At 37.5% G+C, this 20,159-nt stretch overlaps 1 protein-coding gene and 1 non-coding gene across 3 annotated transcripts in view; both read left to right on the top strand.

The window, feature by feature from the left end:
• POC1B (POC1 centriolar protein B) overlaps positions 1 to 20,159 on the top strand; it is a 107,420-nt gene that overhangs the window by 75,968 nt on the left and 11,293 nt on the right. The gene's annotated exons all lie outside the window — the stretch shown is intronic.
• On the top strand, positions 6,616 to 6,717 carry LOC132434617 (U6 spliceosomal RNA). Its single transcript, XR_009521340.1, has one exon. It is a non-coding gene; the product is annotated as a U6 spliceosomal RNA (small nuclear RNA).

The raw sequence follows: 20,159 nt of genomic DNA, 5'->3' as shown, positions 1-20,159 counted from the left end.
GTTAGTTGCTTCATGCATTTACTATTTCTTCTCACCTCTGTGATCCCTTTTAGCCTTTGCAGACTTCCAAACCTTTTTAACCAGTTCCCTATATTAAATTCTCTCTGCTAAAATAACTGTTGTGGTTTCTGTTTTCCTGCTGGATCCTGAATGATCATCCTAAAGATCCTAAACCATCCTAGAGAAATAGAAGTACAGAAAAAGACTTGTATCCAAGGATGTTTATTTCAGCATTACTTATAACAACAAATGGACACAAGTCAAATATCCTTTAAGAGAGTATTAGTTAAATAAAACTATAGTACATCAAGTGATGGAATATTATATAGCCATGCCATGTTTAACAACAGCTAAATGCATGTGTATGATTCTGAATTTGATTCTGGGTCAGTAGAAGAATTGCTATAAAGAACATCACTATGCCAGTTGACAAGAATTGAGCATGGGCTTTACCTCCTTGGTAGGGCTTTGTAGTTACTTTTCTTTTACTGCTCTTCCCAGGTCCCCAACCTCACCCAATCAATTATTTTCATTTTTTTGTTTGTTCTTTTTTTTTTTTTTTTTTAAGAAAGAGTATTCTTTGTGGCAAGAATTGTGTGTGCCTAAGTTTTCTTTGGTGGTGTTATTGCTATTCATTCTGGTGTGTGCAGATATTATTTCCTTTGTGGAATAGGTGATAGTCAGTTTCCATCAGATTTGGCTACAGTGTGAATTTTATGAAGTGAATCCTATTTTCCATTGACTTTTATTTTTAAGCAGAGCTATGTTTTCTTGGTAAATATTCTGTTTATTGGGCTGGAAATCTTATGGGCTACGCTTGAAAGCATGCCCAAATCCATAATTACAGTGTTACAGTAATAGTACACCTTGTTCCCATAGCTGAAACTTTAAAAGACATTTTGTAATTCACTCGGAAAGTTCTTCTGTTTGAAGCTACAGGTTCAGTAGAAAGAATCTGTGTCCCATTTTGTCCATTCTCTAAGCTTTATATTGTGTAAACTAAATTCATTTTAAATGACATCTAGCATCAGGCAAAGTACCAGAGTAAATGTTATTCTAAATTCAGAAACAATGCATTTTAGGGATAATAATTAATCATCTAATGAAATTTTAATTATTTGTTGATAAATAATTACTTGTTTTAAACAGAACTGGAAATGCATTATTTTAAGATAAAGTGAAGACAGTTGTGTGCTTTGGAAAATCAGTTGAAATTTTGAAGAATTTGACTAAGAAATGCACTCTCCCAGATTCGTACTTTTAGAAAATTCTGTGTACTTTCTGTAAAATTCAGTACACAGTAAAATTACTGAAAAAAATTCAAGCTGTTAACACTATTTAAAAACTTTGTTCTTTTTCAAGAAATCGTTTATATATGTTCTGTGAATTATAAATGCCATAAAACTATGGCTGTTTTACATTTTGGGCACTAATCTATCAGAGAGTCACACCCTCTTCCTCCCAACTCAGGGAAAACAACCTCTTTCTGATATACAATTAAATGACATGAAAAATTTTAAACAAATAATATGTTTTTTAAAATATCACCATTTTTTAAATTGAGTAAACTGATACGTTTATGACACAGAATTGAGAAAAAATAAATTCTATTTAAAAATAAATTATCTCTTCCCTGAAATGTATTTGAAACTTTCTATTTAGAGAGCAATAGTTTTCCCTAAGGTATTATATGATTAATATTTTAATCAAGCATTAGGATCTTGTTATTTCTGTTACTATGTGCTATGATTATTTTTATGTATTTATTAGTCAAGCGAAATGACATTCCTGGGGTTTATCTCAAATTATGTTTTATTTGTTTATTTTTAGTTTTGCTTTGGCACTTTTTCCAGGCAGTTCTCTTGGCAACAGTGGCATTGCTTCTACTTGTCATGTTTTATGCAATTAAGCTCTTCCAGTATATTCCCCATCACAACTTATTTCATGCAAATGTTCTAGCTGTTGTATCCAGCCATTAACTTATATAATTTTTCCTACAGTATTTTTAGTCAAACTTATTTTCCTAAATATAAAGGAAAAATGAATTTTATGAGAAGCTAAACAATGAAATTTTAATGGAAAAAAATCAGAATGTACTGAAAGTTTTTGTCTTTTCCTCCTGCCTCTACCCTTCCTGGTGCCAGTCCTCACACCAGGGTGGGAGATTTGGATCTGACCACATTAACTAGGATTTGCTTTTTTTCCTCTGCTGCTTATATACCTGGCACAAGAAAATCTGGAGTACTAGTAGACTGTATGTGGAGACTGTGGCCAACCAGCTTGTTAGAGTAGCAAAACGAGTACATATGGAATTAATTACTCTCCTGCCATAGCTCTGCAGACCCCAAATGAGTAAATCTTGGCAGGAATAGAAAATCTTTCAGAGTACTAACCACAGATGAGCTGTATTTCTGCAGGAGCTGAGCTCAGGGCAGTGAACCTTTGGTGTGCAGCATCACGAAGGGAAGTGACTCAGCCTAAGTTAGGGGCTGACTCAATAGACATTGTTCATTCATTTCTCAAAAATGAACATGCCAGGCACTAGATAGGAGTAGGGGGTTGAGAGGGAGGAGGATGAATGTGGGTTATAATGATAAGCAAAAGCTATCATGGAAAGTTACATAGTACAGTGACAGTATGAATTGTGGGCATTTGACTAAGTCAGGAGTATAGGTGAGGCGAAATCAGAGAAAGTTTCCCTGAAAAAGTTGTTTTAAGCTGAGATATAAAACCTTGCTATTCAAAATGTGGTCCATGGTTTGTTTGAGCATCACCTGGGAGCTTCTTAGAAATGCAGAGTCTTGGGTCCCACCCCAGACCTACTGCATCAGACTCTGCATTTTAATAAGATCCCTAGGTGATTTATGTGTTCATTAAAGTTTGAGAAGTGCTGATCTAAAGCTTCAGTAAGAGTGGATGTGAGAAGATTAGGAGTAGTGGAGTGTTCTAGGCAGAGGGAACTGTGTATGCAAAGACTGGCTTGCAGGGACCTTGGTATGCTCTAGTGACTGAGAAGAGGGCTGGAGCCCAGGGATAGGCAGGAGAATGTGGTATCAGGACAGCCAAGAGAGGAGTGTTTAAAGAAGATGGGAGTGTCGACATTGCTGAAAGCCAAGAGAAGGATTTTTATAATAATCAATTTAGCAGAAATTTTTGGTGACCTTTTGGAGAGCTTTTTCAATGGACTAATACAGGTGCGAGCCAGTATGAAGTGAGTTGAACAGTGAGTGGAGGGGGCAGGGTGAGCAAAGAGACAGCTAGAATAGATTATTCTTTCTTTTATTGAATACATTTGCTGTGCATCTATTATATACCAAGGAATGAGAATGCACAGATGAAAGAGTCCAATAATAGTGATAAATGCCTAAGTTGCTATGGGAGTAGTACATCAGTGGAGTGGTTAAATAAGGAGTGTGTATGTGTGTGTGTGTGTGTGTGTACACATGAGCATGTGTGTGAGTGCTAGAAAATTTGGGTGGGGGACAGAAAACTTAATCAGAGATAACTTCCTGGAAATGGTTGAAACTTGAGCTGTTTCTTTAAGAATTTGCCTACCATTATGCAGAACACGGACAGAGTTCAGCATTTGTATAGGTGACAAGGCTTAAGAGGGGATGGTGAATTCAGGGAACCATGACAAGAGCAAATTTGAGTTTTAGGACAGTTACTCTAGAGATGTGATAAAGGAGGGGTTAGAGGGAGGTGAGGCTGGGAGGCATGAAAATTAGGAGGCAAGTGCAGTCATAATCTAGATACGGGGGGGGGGGTGCTTGATCTTGAGCAGTAACATAGGGGGAAATGAAGAAGAGGAGACTGAGCTGTGAGATCTTGAAGAGAAAGAGTTAAGTTCTGTTTACTGATTAGACATAGGAGAGGGAAGACTCTAGAATAGCTCCCAAATTTGAAGCTTCTGAGTAGATAATGGCACTGTTTACCAAGATAGGACAGAGACCGGTCTTGGGTATGGAGCATCCAGGCAGAAGTATAGATCTGGGAATCTTTAATTGATTGATCAAGCCGTGAGGTCCCACAGGGTGATCCCTGAACTGCAGCTTCATACTAAATACGGTAATGATTATGACAAATAGATGATCACCAGTAATCTCATCTCATTCATCAGGAGTGGTCATTAGAAGACTGTTTGCTTGAATAATACTGGTTATTTGGTGAATACTGTGACTGAAATATAAAGCAGATAAAACTGGTTGCATTTAATGGCTGTAAGTAGCAGACGTGCATTAGTGGTGTCACGGCTTCCTTTTTTAAGAACTTCCTGCTTACTCCTCTGGGTGTGTGTTTAGTGTAGATAAATTTTCATGATTCTTAACCACACTTTTAATAAAGTTATAGAATATAGTTCATATTCTCTTTGACTCATGACATCTGTGAAAAATATTTTTGAACTTTATGGTAGCATTTGAACATTAATTCTCCTGGACCATTTTCCCCATGATAATTGGTTTAAAAAAAAAGAAAGGAAAATCTTTCTTTATAAAGACAGTCATTTTAAAATTAATTTTTTAATTGAAGTATAGTTGATTTATAATGTGTTAGTTTCCGTTTTATATATATATATATTTATATATATATATATATATACTTTTTTTCAGATTCTTTTCCCTTACAGGTTATTAAAATAATATTGAGTATAGTTCTCTGTGCTATACAGTAGGTCCTTGTTAGTTATCAGTCATTGTTGTTATCCTTTGGTTTCTGAGTTTCTTCCACCAGCAAAATTAGAAAGGAGCAAAACACCCATACCTTTCTATATACAAAACTGTAGGAAAGAAAAATATAGTATGTCTATCAAACAGTAATATTGTTATCATGGCCTCTTATTTATAATGAAGTATTTGTTACTGATTTTCTACTCATAAGCTCTTTGTCCTGAAGATTTTATGCCATAATTTATCAACTATGTCCAGTTATATAATATTTATCAAGGGGTTAAATATTTCAGATGAGATTCATAGATTTAAATGCTTGATGTTAGATTGGCTTCCTGTATTATTATTAGGAAATCATTTTTCACACATTAAATGATGGGACCAGAATTTTTAAAAAGATGTTGTATCTTTGTTTACTAAGTGTTTTAAAAAAGTATTATGTACATTTCTCAGGCAGCTGCCTGAAAATGGAAACTTTTTTCTTTTTTAACTATATCTGAAAATGTCTTAATATTTTGTTTTGGATTTGCTGAACAGTGATTTTCATTTTAAATGTATATTCAGCATATGCTTATCCATTTACTACTTTATTTAGTATGGCTTGTTCATTTATTTTTTGAACTTCCACCTGCCCTTAAGTAGCCTGTTAACTTATTTGAGAAACCAGACAGAAGAATTTTTTTTTAATTTGAATATAATGGATAGAAAAATATCTTTAATTCAACAAATTTTATTAATTACTTTATGTATGCCTTACACATAGGAGGCACTCACCATATTGTCAGCTATCCGAAAGAAGGTGAGCTATGGCTTCTGCCTTCTAGAAAAGTGCAATTTAGATTTTAGTGGAGTTGGGGGGAGGACACAATTTGATAATATTGATAATGATAGGTAATTGATCACAAACGATAGATTAAACTCTTTACCTGTATTCTCACAGCAACCTTATAATGTAGCCCAGGGTTATTTTCTTCATTTTACAGGTGAGGAAACTAACACTTAGAGAAGCCAAGTAATTTGTCCAAGGTCATACAGTCAGTACACAGAAGAGACAAGATTAAACCCAAGTCCGTGTGACTTGATGCCCCATTAATATAGCGCCGTATTATATGATAGCATGGATAATTATACAGTATCACAAACAGCAGAAATGCAGGGAAAATTGATAATTACCCTTAAGAAACAAAATTGAATTTTTCTAGAGATCTAGAACAGGCAAATTGCATCTATTTGGGGAGGATGAGGAAAGACTTCATTATTTTGCAAATGCAAATTGAAGCAAACTTACATAAAGTGCACTGTGTATACTGCGATCTCATAGAAAGCTTTCACTCTCTGTCTTCTGAATGATATAATGAACAATAAATAGAAGAGTGGTTCTCAATACCCAGCTGTGAATATACATACTGTTATAATCACAGTTTTATCATTAATCGTACTAGAATGTTCACATTATGCTAGATGGTGAATAGAACATAAATAAATATAATATTTGCCCTCTAAAAGATGTTTTCTGGATGTAGCTTTCTTAAATGATTGGATAAATTCCTGCCTTAAAATTGCCTCTTCATAGTATTAAAACACAGTAAAGAAGCTAGTCTTATTGAAGTGAGCAAAGCATGAGTTACTGTGTATGTGCAATTAAAAAAAAAAAATTATCTCATGACTTTTAACACACAGCTCACTTCTCCTGAACTTGGCACTTGAAGAGTTTTGAGGAACAGAAAATAGGCCTGTAAAAAAGGTCAAAGAATGGCATTATTTACCTTAAGAGAGTCAGCAAGCCCAGGAAATAATTTTTCATAAATTTATTCTAAATAATCCTGACTCTGATAATTTTGTGTTTCATAAAAATAATGAGGATAGTTATTTGAGGACAACATTTGGCTTGTTGGTTTGGTCGGCTCTCCATGTACATTATCATGATACTAAAATGGTGGTGGTGTATTTGCTTTTGCAGCACGTATACTAAAATTGAAAAGATACAGAAAATATTAGAGTGGCCTCCACGAGAGGATAAGTTGAAATTTATTAAATGTTCCACGTGTTTTGGAATATTATGTTTGTAGTTAGGGAGGCTCAGTGTCATAAAGACGTTAGTTCTCCCTGAATAAATCTACAAATTCAAGGCAATTCCAATAAACATCCTATTAAGATTTTTCATGAAACCTAAAAAGTTGATTTTATGGCATACATGGAAGAGCAAAGGTCCCAAAATAGGACAATTTTGAAGAAATTTGAAGGTTGGGGACTCTTTAAGCTCTAGGTGTGATATTGTTAGAGAGACAAAGAGTCCACAATGGAGAGCACATAAGCAGACCCACACAAGTGCAGATGGTTGGTCTATGAAAGGCCTGATTTTGTAGACCCATGAAGATGGGTTTGTCACTAAGTCAACTGTTCAATAAATGTTGCTGGGACAGCTAGCTATATGAAAAATAAAAAATTATATTCTTACTTTTAACCACAAATGAAATCAATACCAGATGGGTTAAAGGCTTAAGTGTGAAACCCCATACTTCAGAACTTCTAAAGGAAAATAGAAGAATATATTTATGTATTCTGGGTAGGCAAGGATTGCTTAAGCAAAATATAAAATGTACAAATCATAAAAGAAAAAGTTTAATAAATTTGACTACATTTAAAACAAAAAACTTCTGTAAAAAATCCCATAAAAGTGAACACAATCCACAGAGTAGGGGGTGTGGATATAAACAAAGTATTGGTATCCATAATATATAAGCAACTTTTTAAAATTTTTATTGAAGTATAGTTGAATTACAATGTTGTGTTAATTTCTGCCATATAGCAAAGTGATTCAGTTATACATATATATATATATATATACACACACACACATTCTTTCCATTATGGTTTATCACAGGACATTGAATATAGTTCTCTGTGCTCTACAGTAGGACCTTGTTGCTTATCCATTCTCTATATAACAGTTTGCATCTGCTAATCCCAAGTTCCTACTCCATCCCTCCCCCACCTCCCTCTCCCCTTGGCAACCACCAGTCTATTTTCTATATCCCTGATTCTGTTTCTGTTTCATAGATAGGTTCATTTGTGTCATATTTTAGATTCCACATATATGTGATATCATATGGTATTTCTCTTTCTGACTTACTTTACTTAGTATGATAATCTCTGGTTGTATCCATGTTGCCGCACATGGCATTCTTTTTTATGGATTAGTAGTATTCCACTGTATATATGTACCACATCTTATATATCCATTCATCTGTCGAAGGACATATAGGTTGCTTCCATGTCTTGGCTGTTGTGAGTAGTGCTGTTAAGAACATAGGGATGTATGTGTCTTTTTGAATTATAGTTTTGTCTGGATATATGCCCAGGAGTGGGATTGCTGGATCATATGTAGTTCTATTTTTAGTTTTCTGAGGAACCTTCATACTGTTTTCTACAGTGGTTACACCAACTTACATTCCCAGCAACAGTGTAACAGGGTTTCCTTTTCTCCACATGCTCTCCAGCATTTGTTATTTGTAGACTTTTAAATGATGGCCATTCTAATTGGCGTGAGGTGGTACCTCATTGTTGTTTTGATTTGTATTTCTCTCTATAGAAGGAACTCTTAAATATAAATTAGAAAACAGACCAACTAAAAAGTGGACAGAGGACTTAAATAGGTAATTTGCAGAAGAATGATCAATATACACATAAAATATGCTCAAGTTACCAATAATCAAGGAAACAAACAATGAAATTACAACCATGGGATACCATTTCCTGCCCATAATTTTGTTAAAATTTAAAATGCCTGACAATCAAATATTTTTGACTTTGTAGAAAAAGGGGGATTTTCTTCTGCTCATGGAAGAGTAAGTTGATTCTACCATTTGGGCAAGTATCTGGTAAAACTATAACTGAACTATGACACGTTAGAGGAACTCACCTACCTGTGTACAGGAGACATTTATAAGAATGCTTACTGTGGAATTCAATGCTAGTTAACAGTACAAAGGACACATAAATTGTGGAATACCCAATCAATGGAATACTATTTGGCAGGGAAAATAAGTGAAGTAGACCTACCTGCAACACCATAGACAAATCCAACAATGTTGGTTAACAGAAAATACTAAAGAGATCTAATCCTATTTTATGTGAAGCTCGAATACACACAAAAGCAATACTGCTGTTGAGGGATGTCTACCTATGTGATAAAAGTAAAGGGACATAGATTGGGATGATAGGCACAATATTCAAGATGGTGGTATCCTTTAAGAGGGAAAGGTAGGGAGATAGGTCATAAAAGGGTATACTTTGTTTCTTAAGGTAGGGGAGAGGGTTGCTTTATTATTCTTATATCTCTTCATTGAATTTTTAAAAATTTTTACTTTATTGTAGTTGATTTACAATGTGTTAATTTCTGCCATACAGCAAAGTGATTCAGTTATACATATATATACATTCTTTTTCATGTTCTTTTCCATTATGGTTTATCACAGGGTATTGAATATAGTTGCCTTGCTATACCATAGGACCTTGTGGTTTATCCATTCTACATATAATAGTTTATATCTGCTAATCCCAAATTCCCAATCCATTCCTCCCCCACCCTTTTGGTAACCCAAAGTATGTTCTCTATGTCTGTGAGTCCGTTTCTGTTTCATAGATAGGTTCATTTGTGTCATATTTTAGATTCCACATATAAATGATACCATGTGATATTTTTCTCTTTCTGACTTACTTCACTTAGTAGTTTTATTTTCAACGAATTTTTGAAAGCAAAATTGGAACTTAAAAAATCAGTTATTATGAGATAAAAAGAGGGATTACAGATTCATTCAGAAATGTTAGTGTTGCAGTGAGGTTGCATTGCTTATTCACGCCTGTATTCATTTCACTTGATTGCTGTTCTGCATGCAAAGAAGGGGCAGCTTTCTGAAAGGTGAACAGATGGCTTTTTGGAGACATGATGTGGGTGAAACTAAACCAAATGTGGTTTTCCAAGTCAAACTTCAGTTTTCTCCAAGATGTAATCCTTACTTGAATGTAAAATATCTTTTAAAAAAGTACATCATTGTACAATATAAGTTATTACCTGCCTCAGAATTTAGATTCACACGTGCACACACCTTTTTTGAACACAGTAAGGTATCGCTATAAATAATGGTTGATTTCTGCCCTTGTCATTTCAGCAACTTGCATAAAATATTCTTGTTGATTCTATATGGAAGAGATAATAAGAATGAATCCCTTATTCTGTAGGCCTTTGGGGTATAACAGCAGGATTCACAAAAGATGTAATGACTACTTGTTTTCTCTTTGGAATTTATAGAAAGTTTTATTGGTATTCTACTTGTCTAGAATACTGGGATTAGAATTTTTAGTTTTATATTAACTCAGAAGAGAGAGTACTAATTCTAGTTCACTGACTACCTGCTGTCTCCCTCCACCTCCCCCAGATAATTCTGGTAAGTACTTTATCATTAATTAAAATTTATCTGGTGCAGTGCACAGTTCTAGACTCAGCATAAGGCATTACAAGACAAATATTCCTTTAAGGGATGCATAGTTTGTTTGCCTAATCATGTAAATAGTGAAACATGAAAGGAAATTTTTGTACAGATTTTATTTGTCCTAGCTGTATCCTACCTATTCATGGCTTCAAAATTAATAAGCTTCTCTGGAGATGACAGTAAAGATTAAAGACAAAGATAGATTTATGGCCTCGGCTGTCATTTTCAAGGGCACTGAATTAATCACTCAGATTTCCTAGTTGATAGTTGCATTGGGGCGGGGGGGTTTTTCAAGTCTTCTGACAAACATGAAACGTCCAATTTGGTTTGAAGAAGAAAAATCAAAGCCCTCTCTCTTTGAGAAAAAGATGTATGATTTTTCCCAAGGGATAAACAGAAGGCTTTCTCCGCTCAGCGACTTTAGTCTGGGAGACACAAATTTCACATGACATTCTCTGATTTTATCCTAGAAGTATTTTTAAATCAATGAGACTGGATCAGGTGGGTATGTTCCTACAAGGATATACAATACACTGTGCAGATATAACATAGAAGAGATGTGGTTTTCTTCTTCAGGATTAACAGCCTTTTCTTCTTAAGAGTTTTAGAAATTGGGAACGAATCTTGCCTGTGTTGTGGTCCTGTGACAGCCCCACATGGGTGACTCCATAGCTCTTCATTCTGTTTTTCTGATTAATCCATCCACTTCTTGGTTAACACTGGCTTTTGATCTCAAGGAAAGAACCAAAGACAGAGCAACACTCTGAGTCACTTCTGAAAGACAGCCATCCTCTCTTGGTCAGATGAACTCAGTGACTGTCTAAATCCTTTGTGTTAACGGTAAAGTCAGTGTAAAACCTCCCACGCACTGGCCACCACTTCCTCTAGTCCTTCAGTTTTGATAATTCATCAACCCCAGAAGGACCTCCAGTCCACTGAGCCTCTGCCTTTTCATTGCCCACCTTCTGTGTCTGTGTGTCTTGCCTTTATGGGGTTAGATTCTATAGTCCATCATTGTAGCCATACGCTTGCCCCTTTCTCTCTCCATTGTACTCACCCCAAAAAACTTCAGCCTGGTTAAATCTATTTTTTTCTGCCGACTCTCTACCTACACCCAAGCAACTGAATTCGACTAGACTGCCATGCTGACTGATCTCCCTTTAAATTTATTTATACAAAGCTCCAGGGGCACTCAGTACTGCCTAGCAATCCATTTACCAAGTAGTTATCTCCTCACCATCCTGTGACATCAGTGCTCTCTTTCTGTTCGATCTTTTCCATCAGCCCACGTTTGTAATGTATTTCCCATCTTTAAAAAGGAAAACTTCATTTGACCCTTCATCCATTTCCAAGTCCTGTCTCATTGCTCTGCTCCCCTTTATAGCAAAACTCCTCAAAAGAAAGGCATATATTCAGTCTTCATTTCTTCACTTTCTACTCTTCTGAATCCATTTCAGTTAAGCTTTTGTCCCCACCATTCCACTCATGTCAAGGTCCCAGTATTCATCCGAATTAGCCTTTCTATAGGACTTGATCTTAGTGATCACTCCCTTCCCCTTGAAACTTTTTCCTTACCTACCTTCGGGTCCAGTACCCCTCCTACCTCATGGGTCGTTAGTCACCTTTCCTGCTCCTTCTCTTCCTGCCTTCTAAAGTCTTTGCAGCTGTTCTCTTGTTTGGCTTCTCCCTCTTGTTTGATCATAGAGCCATGGCTGTAAATAGTTATATGCCGAATACCCCAACTCCAAGGGAACAGAAGCTTCCGCAATTGGTACCCTTCCAGAATTGCGGTACCCTTCCAGACCTTGCCTTATGTACCTCTTCACCTGGCTGTTCATTTGTATCCTTTATAAAAACTGGTAAATATATGTATATATATTCCGATAACTCCCAAATTTATATCTTCAGCCCCAACCTCTCCACAGAAATCTAGAATCATACATTTCCAATTGTATTCATGATTCTTCCCCTTGGAGGGCTCATAGGCATCTCAAACTTAACATGCCCCCAATTTAAAAATGCATCATCAGTGGAGCTAAATCATAATGTAACACGTTGCCCAGCTTTATTTTTCTTCATAACCATTGTTACTACCTGACATTACATCACATATCTATATATTTATTCACTGGAATATAACCCCATGTCAACAGGGTCTCTTTTTTTTTTTTTTTTTTTTTTTCTTTTGCGGTACGCGGGCCTCTCACTGTTGTGGCCTCTCCCGTTGTGGAGCACAGGCTCCGGACGCGCAGGCTCAGCGGCCATGGCTCGCTCACGGGCCCAGCCGCTCCGCGGCATGTGGGATCTTCCCGGACCAGGGCACGAACCCGTGTCCCCTGCATCGGCAGGCGGACTCTCAACCACTGTGCCACCAGGGAAGCCCAACAGGGTCTCTTTTGTGTAATCATTTCTTGTGTTAGGCAGAGCAGTGGTCCGTAAAGATGTCCAAGTTCTCATCCCCAGAATCTGTGAATATGTTTCTTTACACAGCAGAGGGGCTTTGCAAATGTGATTAAGTTAAGGATCTTGAGATGGGGAGATTATCCTAGATTATGGTCCAATACAGTCACAATGGTCCTTACAGGGGAAGAGGGAGCCATAGGAATCAGAGGAGTAGAGATTGGAGTGATGCAGCCTAGAGCCATGAATGTAGGCAGCCTCAGGAGCTGGAAGAGGCCAGGACAGATTCTCCCCTAGAGCCTCCAGAAGGAACACAGCTCTGCTGACACCTTGATTTTAGCCCCATAAGATCTATTTGGACCTTCAGAACTTCAAGATAGTAAGTAAATTTTTGTTGGTTTAAGCCACTAAACTTGTGGTAATTTGTTACAGCAGTGGTAGGAAACTAATATACTCCTATATCTCTGGCACCTAGAATTTTCCTGGCACGTAGGTGCTAAGTAAAAACAATTTTGTTTGAATAAATGGTATGTCTTCATTGTTTTATATCCCATATAAAGATTATTGGAGTTTCTAATCCCTATTCTAATTGTTATTGTTGAAGATAAATGACCCATTCTTTCTTTGAAATTGCTGTTATTTTTGTCCAGGCAAAAGGTATTTTTTGTTATCCTAGTCTGTTTCAGGCAGGCATTTTATAAGAGTGTGTGTGTGTGTGTAGTGATTTAAAAAATCTCAGGGGCTTCCCTGGTGGCGCAGTGGTTGAGAGTCCGCCTGCCGATGCAGGGGACGCGGGTTCGTGCCCCGGTCCGGGAAGATCCCACATGCCGCGGAGCGGCTGGGCCCATGAGCCATGGCCGCTGAGCCTGCGCGTCCTGAGCCTATGCTCCGCAGCGGGAGAGGCCACGGCAGGGAGAGGCCCGCGTACCGCAGAAAAAAAAAAAAAAATCTCAGAATGTCAGGAATGGAACAGACTTTTAAAGGGCATTCAGTTTGCATTTCCTGATCCGATGTTTGTATACTTCTCACAATATCCCTGATAAGTGATCATCCCTAGTCTACTCTAGAACCTTCAGTGATGGGAAACTCACTTTAGCTAGAGGGATCAAGACCACTTTGGGATAGACTTTGCTGACTTTGGTCTGTTTTGTTCTCTACTTACAGAATTAAATCAAAACTAGAAATGTTAAGTATAAGCCCAAACTGACTTATTTTAACCCATTTATTAAATATGTATCTGCAGTTCAGGTCACTGCTTATCTGTACACGTGAAGTACCTCCTTTTGCATGTTCACACTTGTCAGAAGATCCTTATGCTATTTCACCAGAAACCATCAAATACACTTCTGGGGGATAAAAATCAAGAAGTGATTTGCAGTTAAGTGATAAATGCTTCCATTGCTCCCTCATTGTGCCTTTGAGGAGGCCTTTAAGATAGTAATTTTTAGTAGAGAATCGTACTGGCTTGACTTTGAGTTTATATCAATAGTTCTCTCCAAATACTGTCAAATTATTAATATTTACATTTTGAGGATGGCTCAGCAGATGCAGGACGGTCAGTTGAATTCAGTTCAACAAATGTTAAGCCCTGTATGTGTCTCATGCACTATGCTAGGCACCTGAGGAAGAAAGATGACCAAGTTATGGCTCCTACCCTCGAGAGTAATCCCCATGACCTGGTAGGGAATATTAGACATGAAAGCACAAATATAATGAGAAGTGATGAATGCTCTACTAATGGCATCAACAAAGACTTATGAGAGTGTATGGTGTTAGAGAATGTTCTAATTTCACTCCTTTACATGTAGCTGTCCAGTTTTCTCAGCACCACTTATTGAAGAGACTGTCTTTTCTTCATTGTATATTCTTGCCTCCTTTGTTGTAGGTTAATTGACCATAAGTACGTGGGTTTATTTCTGGGCTTTCTATCCTGTTCCGTTCATCTATATTTCTGTTTTTGTGCCAGTACCATAGTGTTTTGATGACTGTAGCTTTGTGTATAGACTGACCTCAGGGAGCATTATTCCTCCAGCTCTGTTTTTCTTTCTCAAGATTGTTTTGTCTATTCTGGGTCTTTTGTGTTGCACACAAATTTAAAAATTATTTGTTCTAGTTCTGTGAATAATGCCATTGGTAATTTGATAGGGATTGCACTGACTCTATAGATTACCTTGGGTAGTATAGTCATTTTGACAATATTGATTCTTCCAGTCCAAGAACGTGGTATATCTTTCCATCTGTCTGTGTCATCTTTGATTTCTTTCATCCGCGTCTTGTAGTTTTCAGAGTACAGGTCTTTTGCCTCCTCGAGAGTGAAGTGGTGCCAGTGATTAGTTCTGACTTGCCAGCCCAGACAGTTGAGTGGGTAAGAAGGAAGGGTAGTAGGAGGGGGAGAGAAGAGGCGAGGAAGAAAGAGAATAAATATAATGCATGAACTTCCGTATGTAATTGGGCACCACAGTATCTTGAATGTTTCATTGTTAATGATATAAATAGTAGTAGTTGAAATGTGTAGACCTTGATTACATTGTTGAATGGTTAACTTCCCAATAAAAATTTACTTGCAAATGCCACAATTTTCACTTTCTGTTGATGCATTAAAAGAATTCATTCTCTAATGTGACAAATGAAACTTTATGCATTAAAATTAATCATGGCATTTAAACAACCTGTTAAGAGTCGTTTGTCCCCAGAATGTGACAGGTTTTATATATAGCTCTCAGGACTATCAAAGTAGTTTGCATCAGTCAACTCTGTATTTTTTACTCTATTTTGTATGTTCAGAGGGAAAGTGGAGACTTTTAACCTGTAGAGAGAAGGATTTCTTAGCCACACACATTCATTCTGTGCACTTGGTGAGGCTGTATTTCCCGTCTCTGAGATGGCAACCATGAGTTTATCCAAGGAGAACTTAAGCATGATAACTGCCCTGCCATCCATTTGAAGGAATTGCTTCCCTGGAGAACTGTAAGCTCCTGAAGGAAGGTACCATATCTGATTTGTTCTTTGCTGTAGCTTTAATGCCTAAGTATAGGAGGCCTTCATTTGCTGAATCAATCAATGAATGTTATTGTTACCCTGCTGTACTTCAAGTGTCTGCAAAGAAAGTAAGAGGTAAGGGAACATGCGTGATTTCTTCCTTTTATGGACTTCCAAAGCATTTGTTCTGTTCTTACAGTCATTTGCTTGTGTTTCTTGCTTATTCACTGCCGGTATATGCCAGGCACTGCAGGGGATCCGAGCCTTGCTCTGTCTTAATTCTCTCCCCATAATAGAGACTCCTCCTTGATTGCTGGTATCACATTGTACTCACATTTAACATTGGTAAATGCTTAGTATGATGTCAGTGTTCAGTAAGCATTCACCCAAAAAATGAATATTAGCAACTCTGAAGGAGAGGACCTCAGTGTACTGGGAGCAAGCAGGTACTGCAGCCTCATTTGCTAGACTTTTAATAACCCAGAATCTTAAATATATTTTTTTCCCTTTTCATTTTTTTTAAAATTTTATGAATGAGAGCATTGAAACTTCCCCAAGCTGTGCATCTTGTTCTTTTCCTGTACAAACAGGAAGCAAAGGCAGGCTTGGTCGGTGGGAAAGAATCTGCTCATATCTAGGTCCAAATAGCTTTGAGAGACCAGAGAACAGATCTGTCAGTTGGCTAATGTGGGATGGAGATCTCGTACTTTTTTTGTCTCTCTGCCCATACCCTTTTCCCTTTTCTATTCATTTTTATGTGTCATATGATAGTATATATATATTTTTTTTGGGGGGGGGGTCCCAAACAAGAAAACTATTGTTAAGGTTATTGGGATCTTTTTCTGCCTAGACTGTCTACGGCCTTAAATCTTTCTTTGCCCATCTCCTACTGCCCTTTTTCACTAACCACCCTGACTGGAATCCCCCAGGGTTCGATGACCAATTTGTTAATTAGATTGAGGCTTTTCCCACGAAGGGCCAGAGCTGCTACTATAATTAGTTATATTTGCGACCATGTGTGTACATACTTAGGTATGTTGTGATCCGTGTAAAAAAGACTGTCCTGGTCATAGAGAGTTTGGTTTCCATCTGTGAGAACGGTGATAAACTCTGCATGTGAGTGGTTAACATATTCAAAAATATTTATGTTTCTGCTAAATCCAGGGGGTACAGTGGTCAGAAGAGTAGGCATAGCACAGTCTAGTGAGGGAGACAGACAATAGAGAAGGAAAAGACAACTCTGATCAGTTACGGAAGAATCAGGAGGCCATGGTAGCCAGTAGACAGACCACCTTCATTAGGGTGGTCAGGGACTACTTTTCTGAAGATGTGACAATTAAGCTGAAATTTGGAGATCAAAAAAGATTCAGTCATGCTAGGAGGGCAGAGAAGGCACAGCAGAAGCAGTGTTAAAAAAAAAAAAAAAAAAGTCTGTCTTTTGAGCAGGAATTATTTAAGGTGAGGATGGCTGTGCATGGCCATCCATACAATGTCCCCAGTCAGAGGTGGCTGCCTAGGACCAGGAATGCAGACTGTGATTGTGAGACAGGACTTCTTGGTGAATTCTTCAGATATTCCATACTCACTTTTACACTGCTTTCATTTCATTGTTTGCCACCAGCCAATAGCTGGGGACCCCGGTAGATAAGTGCTGTAGGTTGTTTTCTAAGTTCCCTTAGCTCAGGACATGAATAAGTAGGTCATAGGTGCTTCTGGGCCCAGCTAATGAGTGGCATTAAAAATCCTTTATGTGAACTTGTTCTGTGATCTATGATTGCTAGTTTTGCTTCTGAACATTTCAAGGACAGTTTTAGATTTTCTTCATCACAGAGAGTTAAGTAATTCAGAGCATTAGTAATAGGATTCTTTGGGGGGTGTGGATTTTAATGAGTGCTTTCTGCCCAAAAAAGTCATTTTCATTCAGGTATTTTAGGTTCAGACCCTAATATCGTCAGGTATATCACAAAGGTGGAAAACTGTGGGTACAGAGCATAACTGCTCAGAGACCAGGATGGTTTTGGAGATAAACATAGGCTGGTATGCAACAGAACAAAAGTAGAAAAGATAAGGTACCAAATGACTGAAGGTACCAGAACATAAGCTTTAGGAGAGCAGAGTCTTGGGGCCTGCCACCCACTGCTGGGTTCTCACCATTGAGAACTGCGCCTCACACAGAGCGAGGCTCCAGAAGTATCTGTTAAGTGAACAAACAAAAAGAACCTGAGCAGATACACTCAGCTGGGTAGGAGTAATGAGATGTGTTTTCTGCATATTTTAAAATAAGTTTGAACTGGGGGTGGTAGATTTTGAGTTTGTTTTTATTATTTTCAACAGATGATGAATTAGTAATATTATGACAGAGGGAAATTTGAAAGTTTTCATCTTCCTAAAAATGGTTGGGAAGATCATGGAGAACAGTGGCTTTGATCCCAAGGTTACAATACCCAGAGTGCTTTGGCATCTCTTAGATCTATGATTGGTTATGTTTCATACACCTTTCCTACCTGTGTGAGCTTGGGCGAGTTATTTAGTCTCTCTGTATCTCTGTTTCCTAGTTTGAAAAATGAGAATAATAGTAGAACAGAACATACCTGATCGGGTTATTGTGAAGATTAAACCAGTTAACATGTGTAAAGCGCTTGAAACAATGCAAGTACACAGTAAGCTCTGTACTTGCTGATTGTCACCATCATCATCACCACCACCACCACCATCATCATTAGAAGTACACTTGCCATGTTTGAGGTACCTTCTGTCTGGAACTCTTATATGCCAGTGACAACCAGGAATGAAAAACTGATTAAAATTTAAAAAAATTCTGTGATTTCTGTGATGCATATATTTGGATTCTTTGTTTTTAAAATAGCTTTAATGAGGTAATTCACATACTAGAAAACTTGCCATTTTAAAGAGTACAATTTAATGATTTTTAGAATATTCACAAAGTTGTGCAACCATCAGTGCTAATTTTAGAATATTTAATCACTCCAAAAATAATTTGAGTATTTTCATCACCCACATACCCATTACGGACCTCTCCCCATTCTTTCCTCCTCCCAGCCCCTGGCAACCACTAATCTCAGTCTGTCTTCCTGTATTTGTCTATTCTGACTATTTCATACATATGGAATCACATAATATGTGGCCTTTGTGTATGGCTTCTTTAACTCAGCCTACTGTTTCCAAGGTTCATCGTGTTGTAGGATGTATCAGTACTTCATTCTTTTTTTGTGGGTAACTGATACCCATTGTAAGGATAATACCACATTTTGTTTTTCCATTAATTATCACAACATTCTGATGTATATAGGTTGTTTCCATTTTATTGGCTATTCTAAATAATGCTGCTGTGTATTCATGTACAAGTTTTAGGTGGATATATGTAAAGGATGTCATTTCTCTTGGGCATATACCAAGGAGTGGAATCACTGGGTCATAGTAATTCAATGTTTAATGTTTTGAGGAATTTTTCCAAACTGTTTTCCAAAGTGACTGCATCATTTTACAATCCCACCAGCAATGTATGAGGATTCGAGTTTCTCTACATCTTCAACACTTGTTATATTCTTTCTTTTTTATTTTAGTCATCCTAATGGGTATGAATTGGTATCTCATTGTGGGTTTGATTTGCATTTCCCTGATAACTAATGATACTGAGCGCCTTTTTATGTGCTTATTGGCCATTTGTGTATCATCTTCTTTAGAGAAATGTCTATTCAAATCCTTTGATCATTTTTAATTGGGTTTTTTTGTTTTTGGTTTTTTTTTTGAGGTACACGGGCCTCTCACTGTTGTGGCCTCTCCCGTTGCGGAGCACAGGCTCCGGACGCGCAGGCTCGGCGGCCATGGCTCACGGGCCCAGCCAGTCCGTGGCATGTGGGATCTTCCCGGACCAGGGCACGAACCCGTGTCCCCTGCATCGGCAGGTGGACTCTCAACCACTGCGCCACCAGGGAAGCCCCTGGGTTGTCTTTTTATTGTTGAGTTGTAAGAATCCTTTATATGTTTTCATACAAGTCTCTTATCAAATACATGATTTGCAAATATTTTCCCCAATTCTGCGAGATTTGTTCCCACTTTGTTACCTACTTTAAAAAAATATTTATTTATTTGGCTGCGCCGGGTCTTAGTTGAGACATGCAAGATCTTCTTTGCTGCGTGCAGGGTCTTCATTGTGGCATGCAAACTCTTAGTTACGGCACGTGGTATATAGCCGCCTGACCAGGGATCGAACCCGGGCCCCCTGCATTGGGAGCATGGAGTCTTAGTCACTGGACCACTGGGAAGTCCCTCTTGTTGTCTTTTGAAGCACAAAAGTTTTTATGTTTTGATAAAGTCCAATTTGTTATTTATTTTGTCATTTGTTAGTTTGGTATTGTATCTAAGAAGCTTCAGTCTAAATCCAAGGTGAGGAAAATTTACTCCTATGTTGTCTTCTAAGATTTGTATTGTTTTAGCTCCTGTAGTTAACTTTATGATCCATTTTGAGTTAATTCTGTACATGGTGTGAGGTAGGGGCCCAAATCCATTCTTTTGAATTTAAAAATATAGTTTTTCCAGCACAGTTTCTTGAAAAAGACTATTATTTTCCATTAAATTATCTTGGCAACCTTGTCAAAAA

Source organism: Delphinus delphis, chromosome 11, assembly GCF_949987515.2.
Source record: "Delphinus delphis chromosome 11, mDelDel1.2, whole genome shotgun sequence".
Lineage (NCBI taxonomy): Eukaryota > Metazoa > Chordata > Mammalia > Artiodactyla > Delphinidae > Delphinus > Delphinus delphis.
Note: the sequence above shows the minus strand (reverse complement) of the source record. Positions and strands in the feature narration are given on the sequence as shown.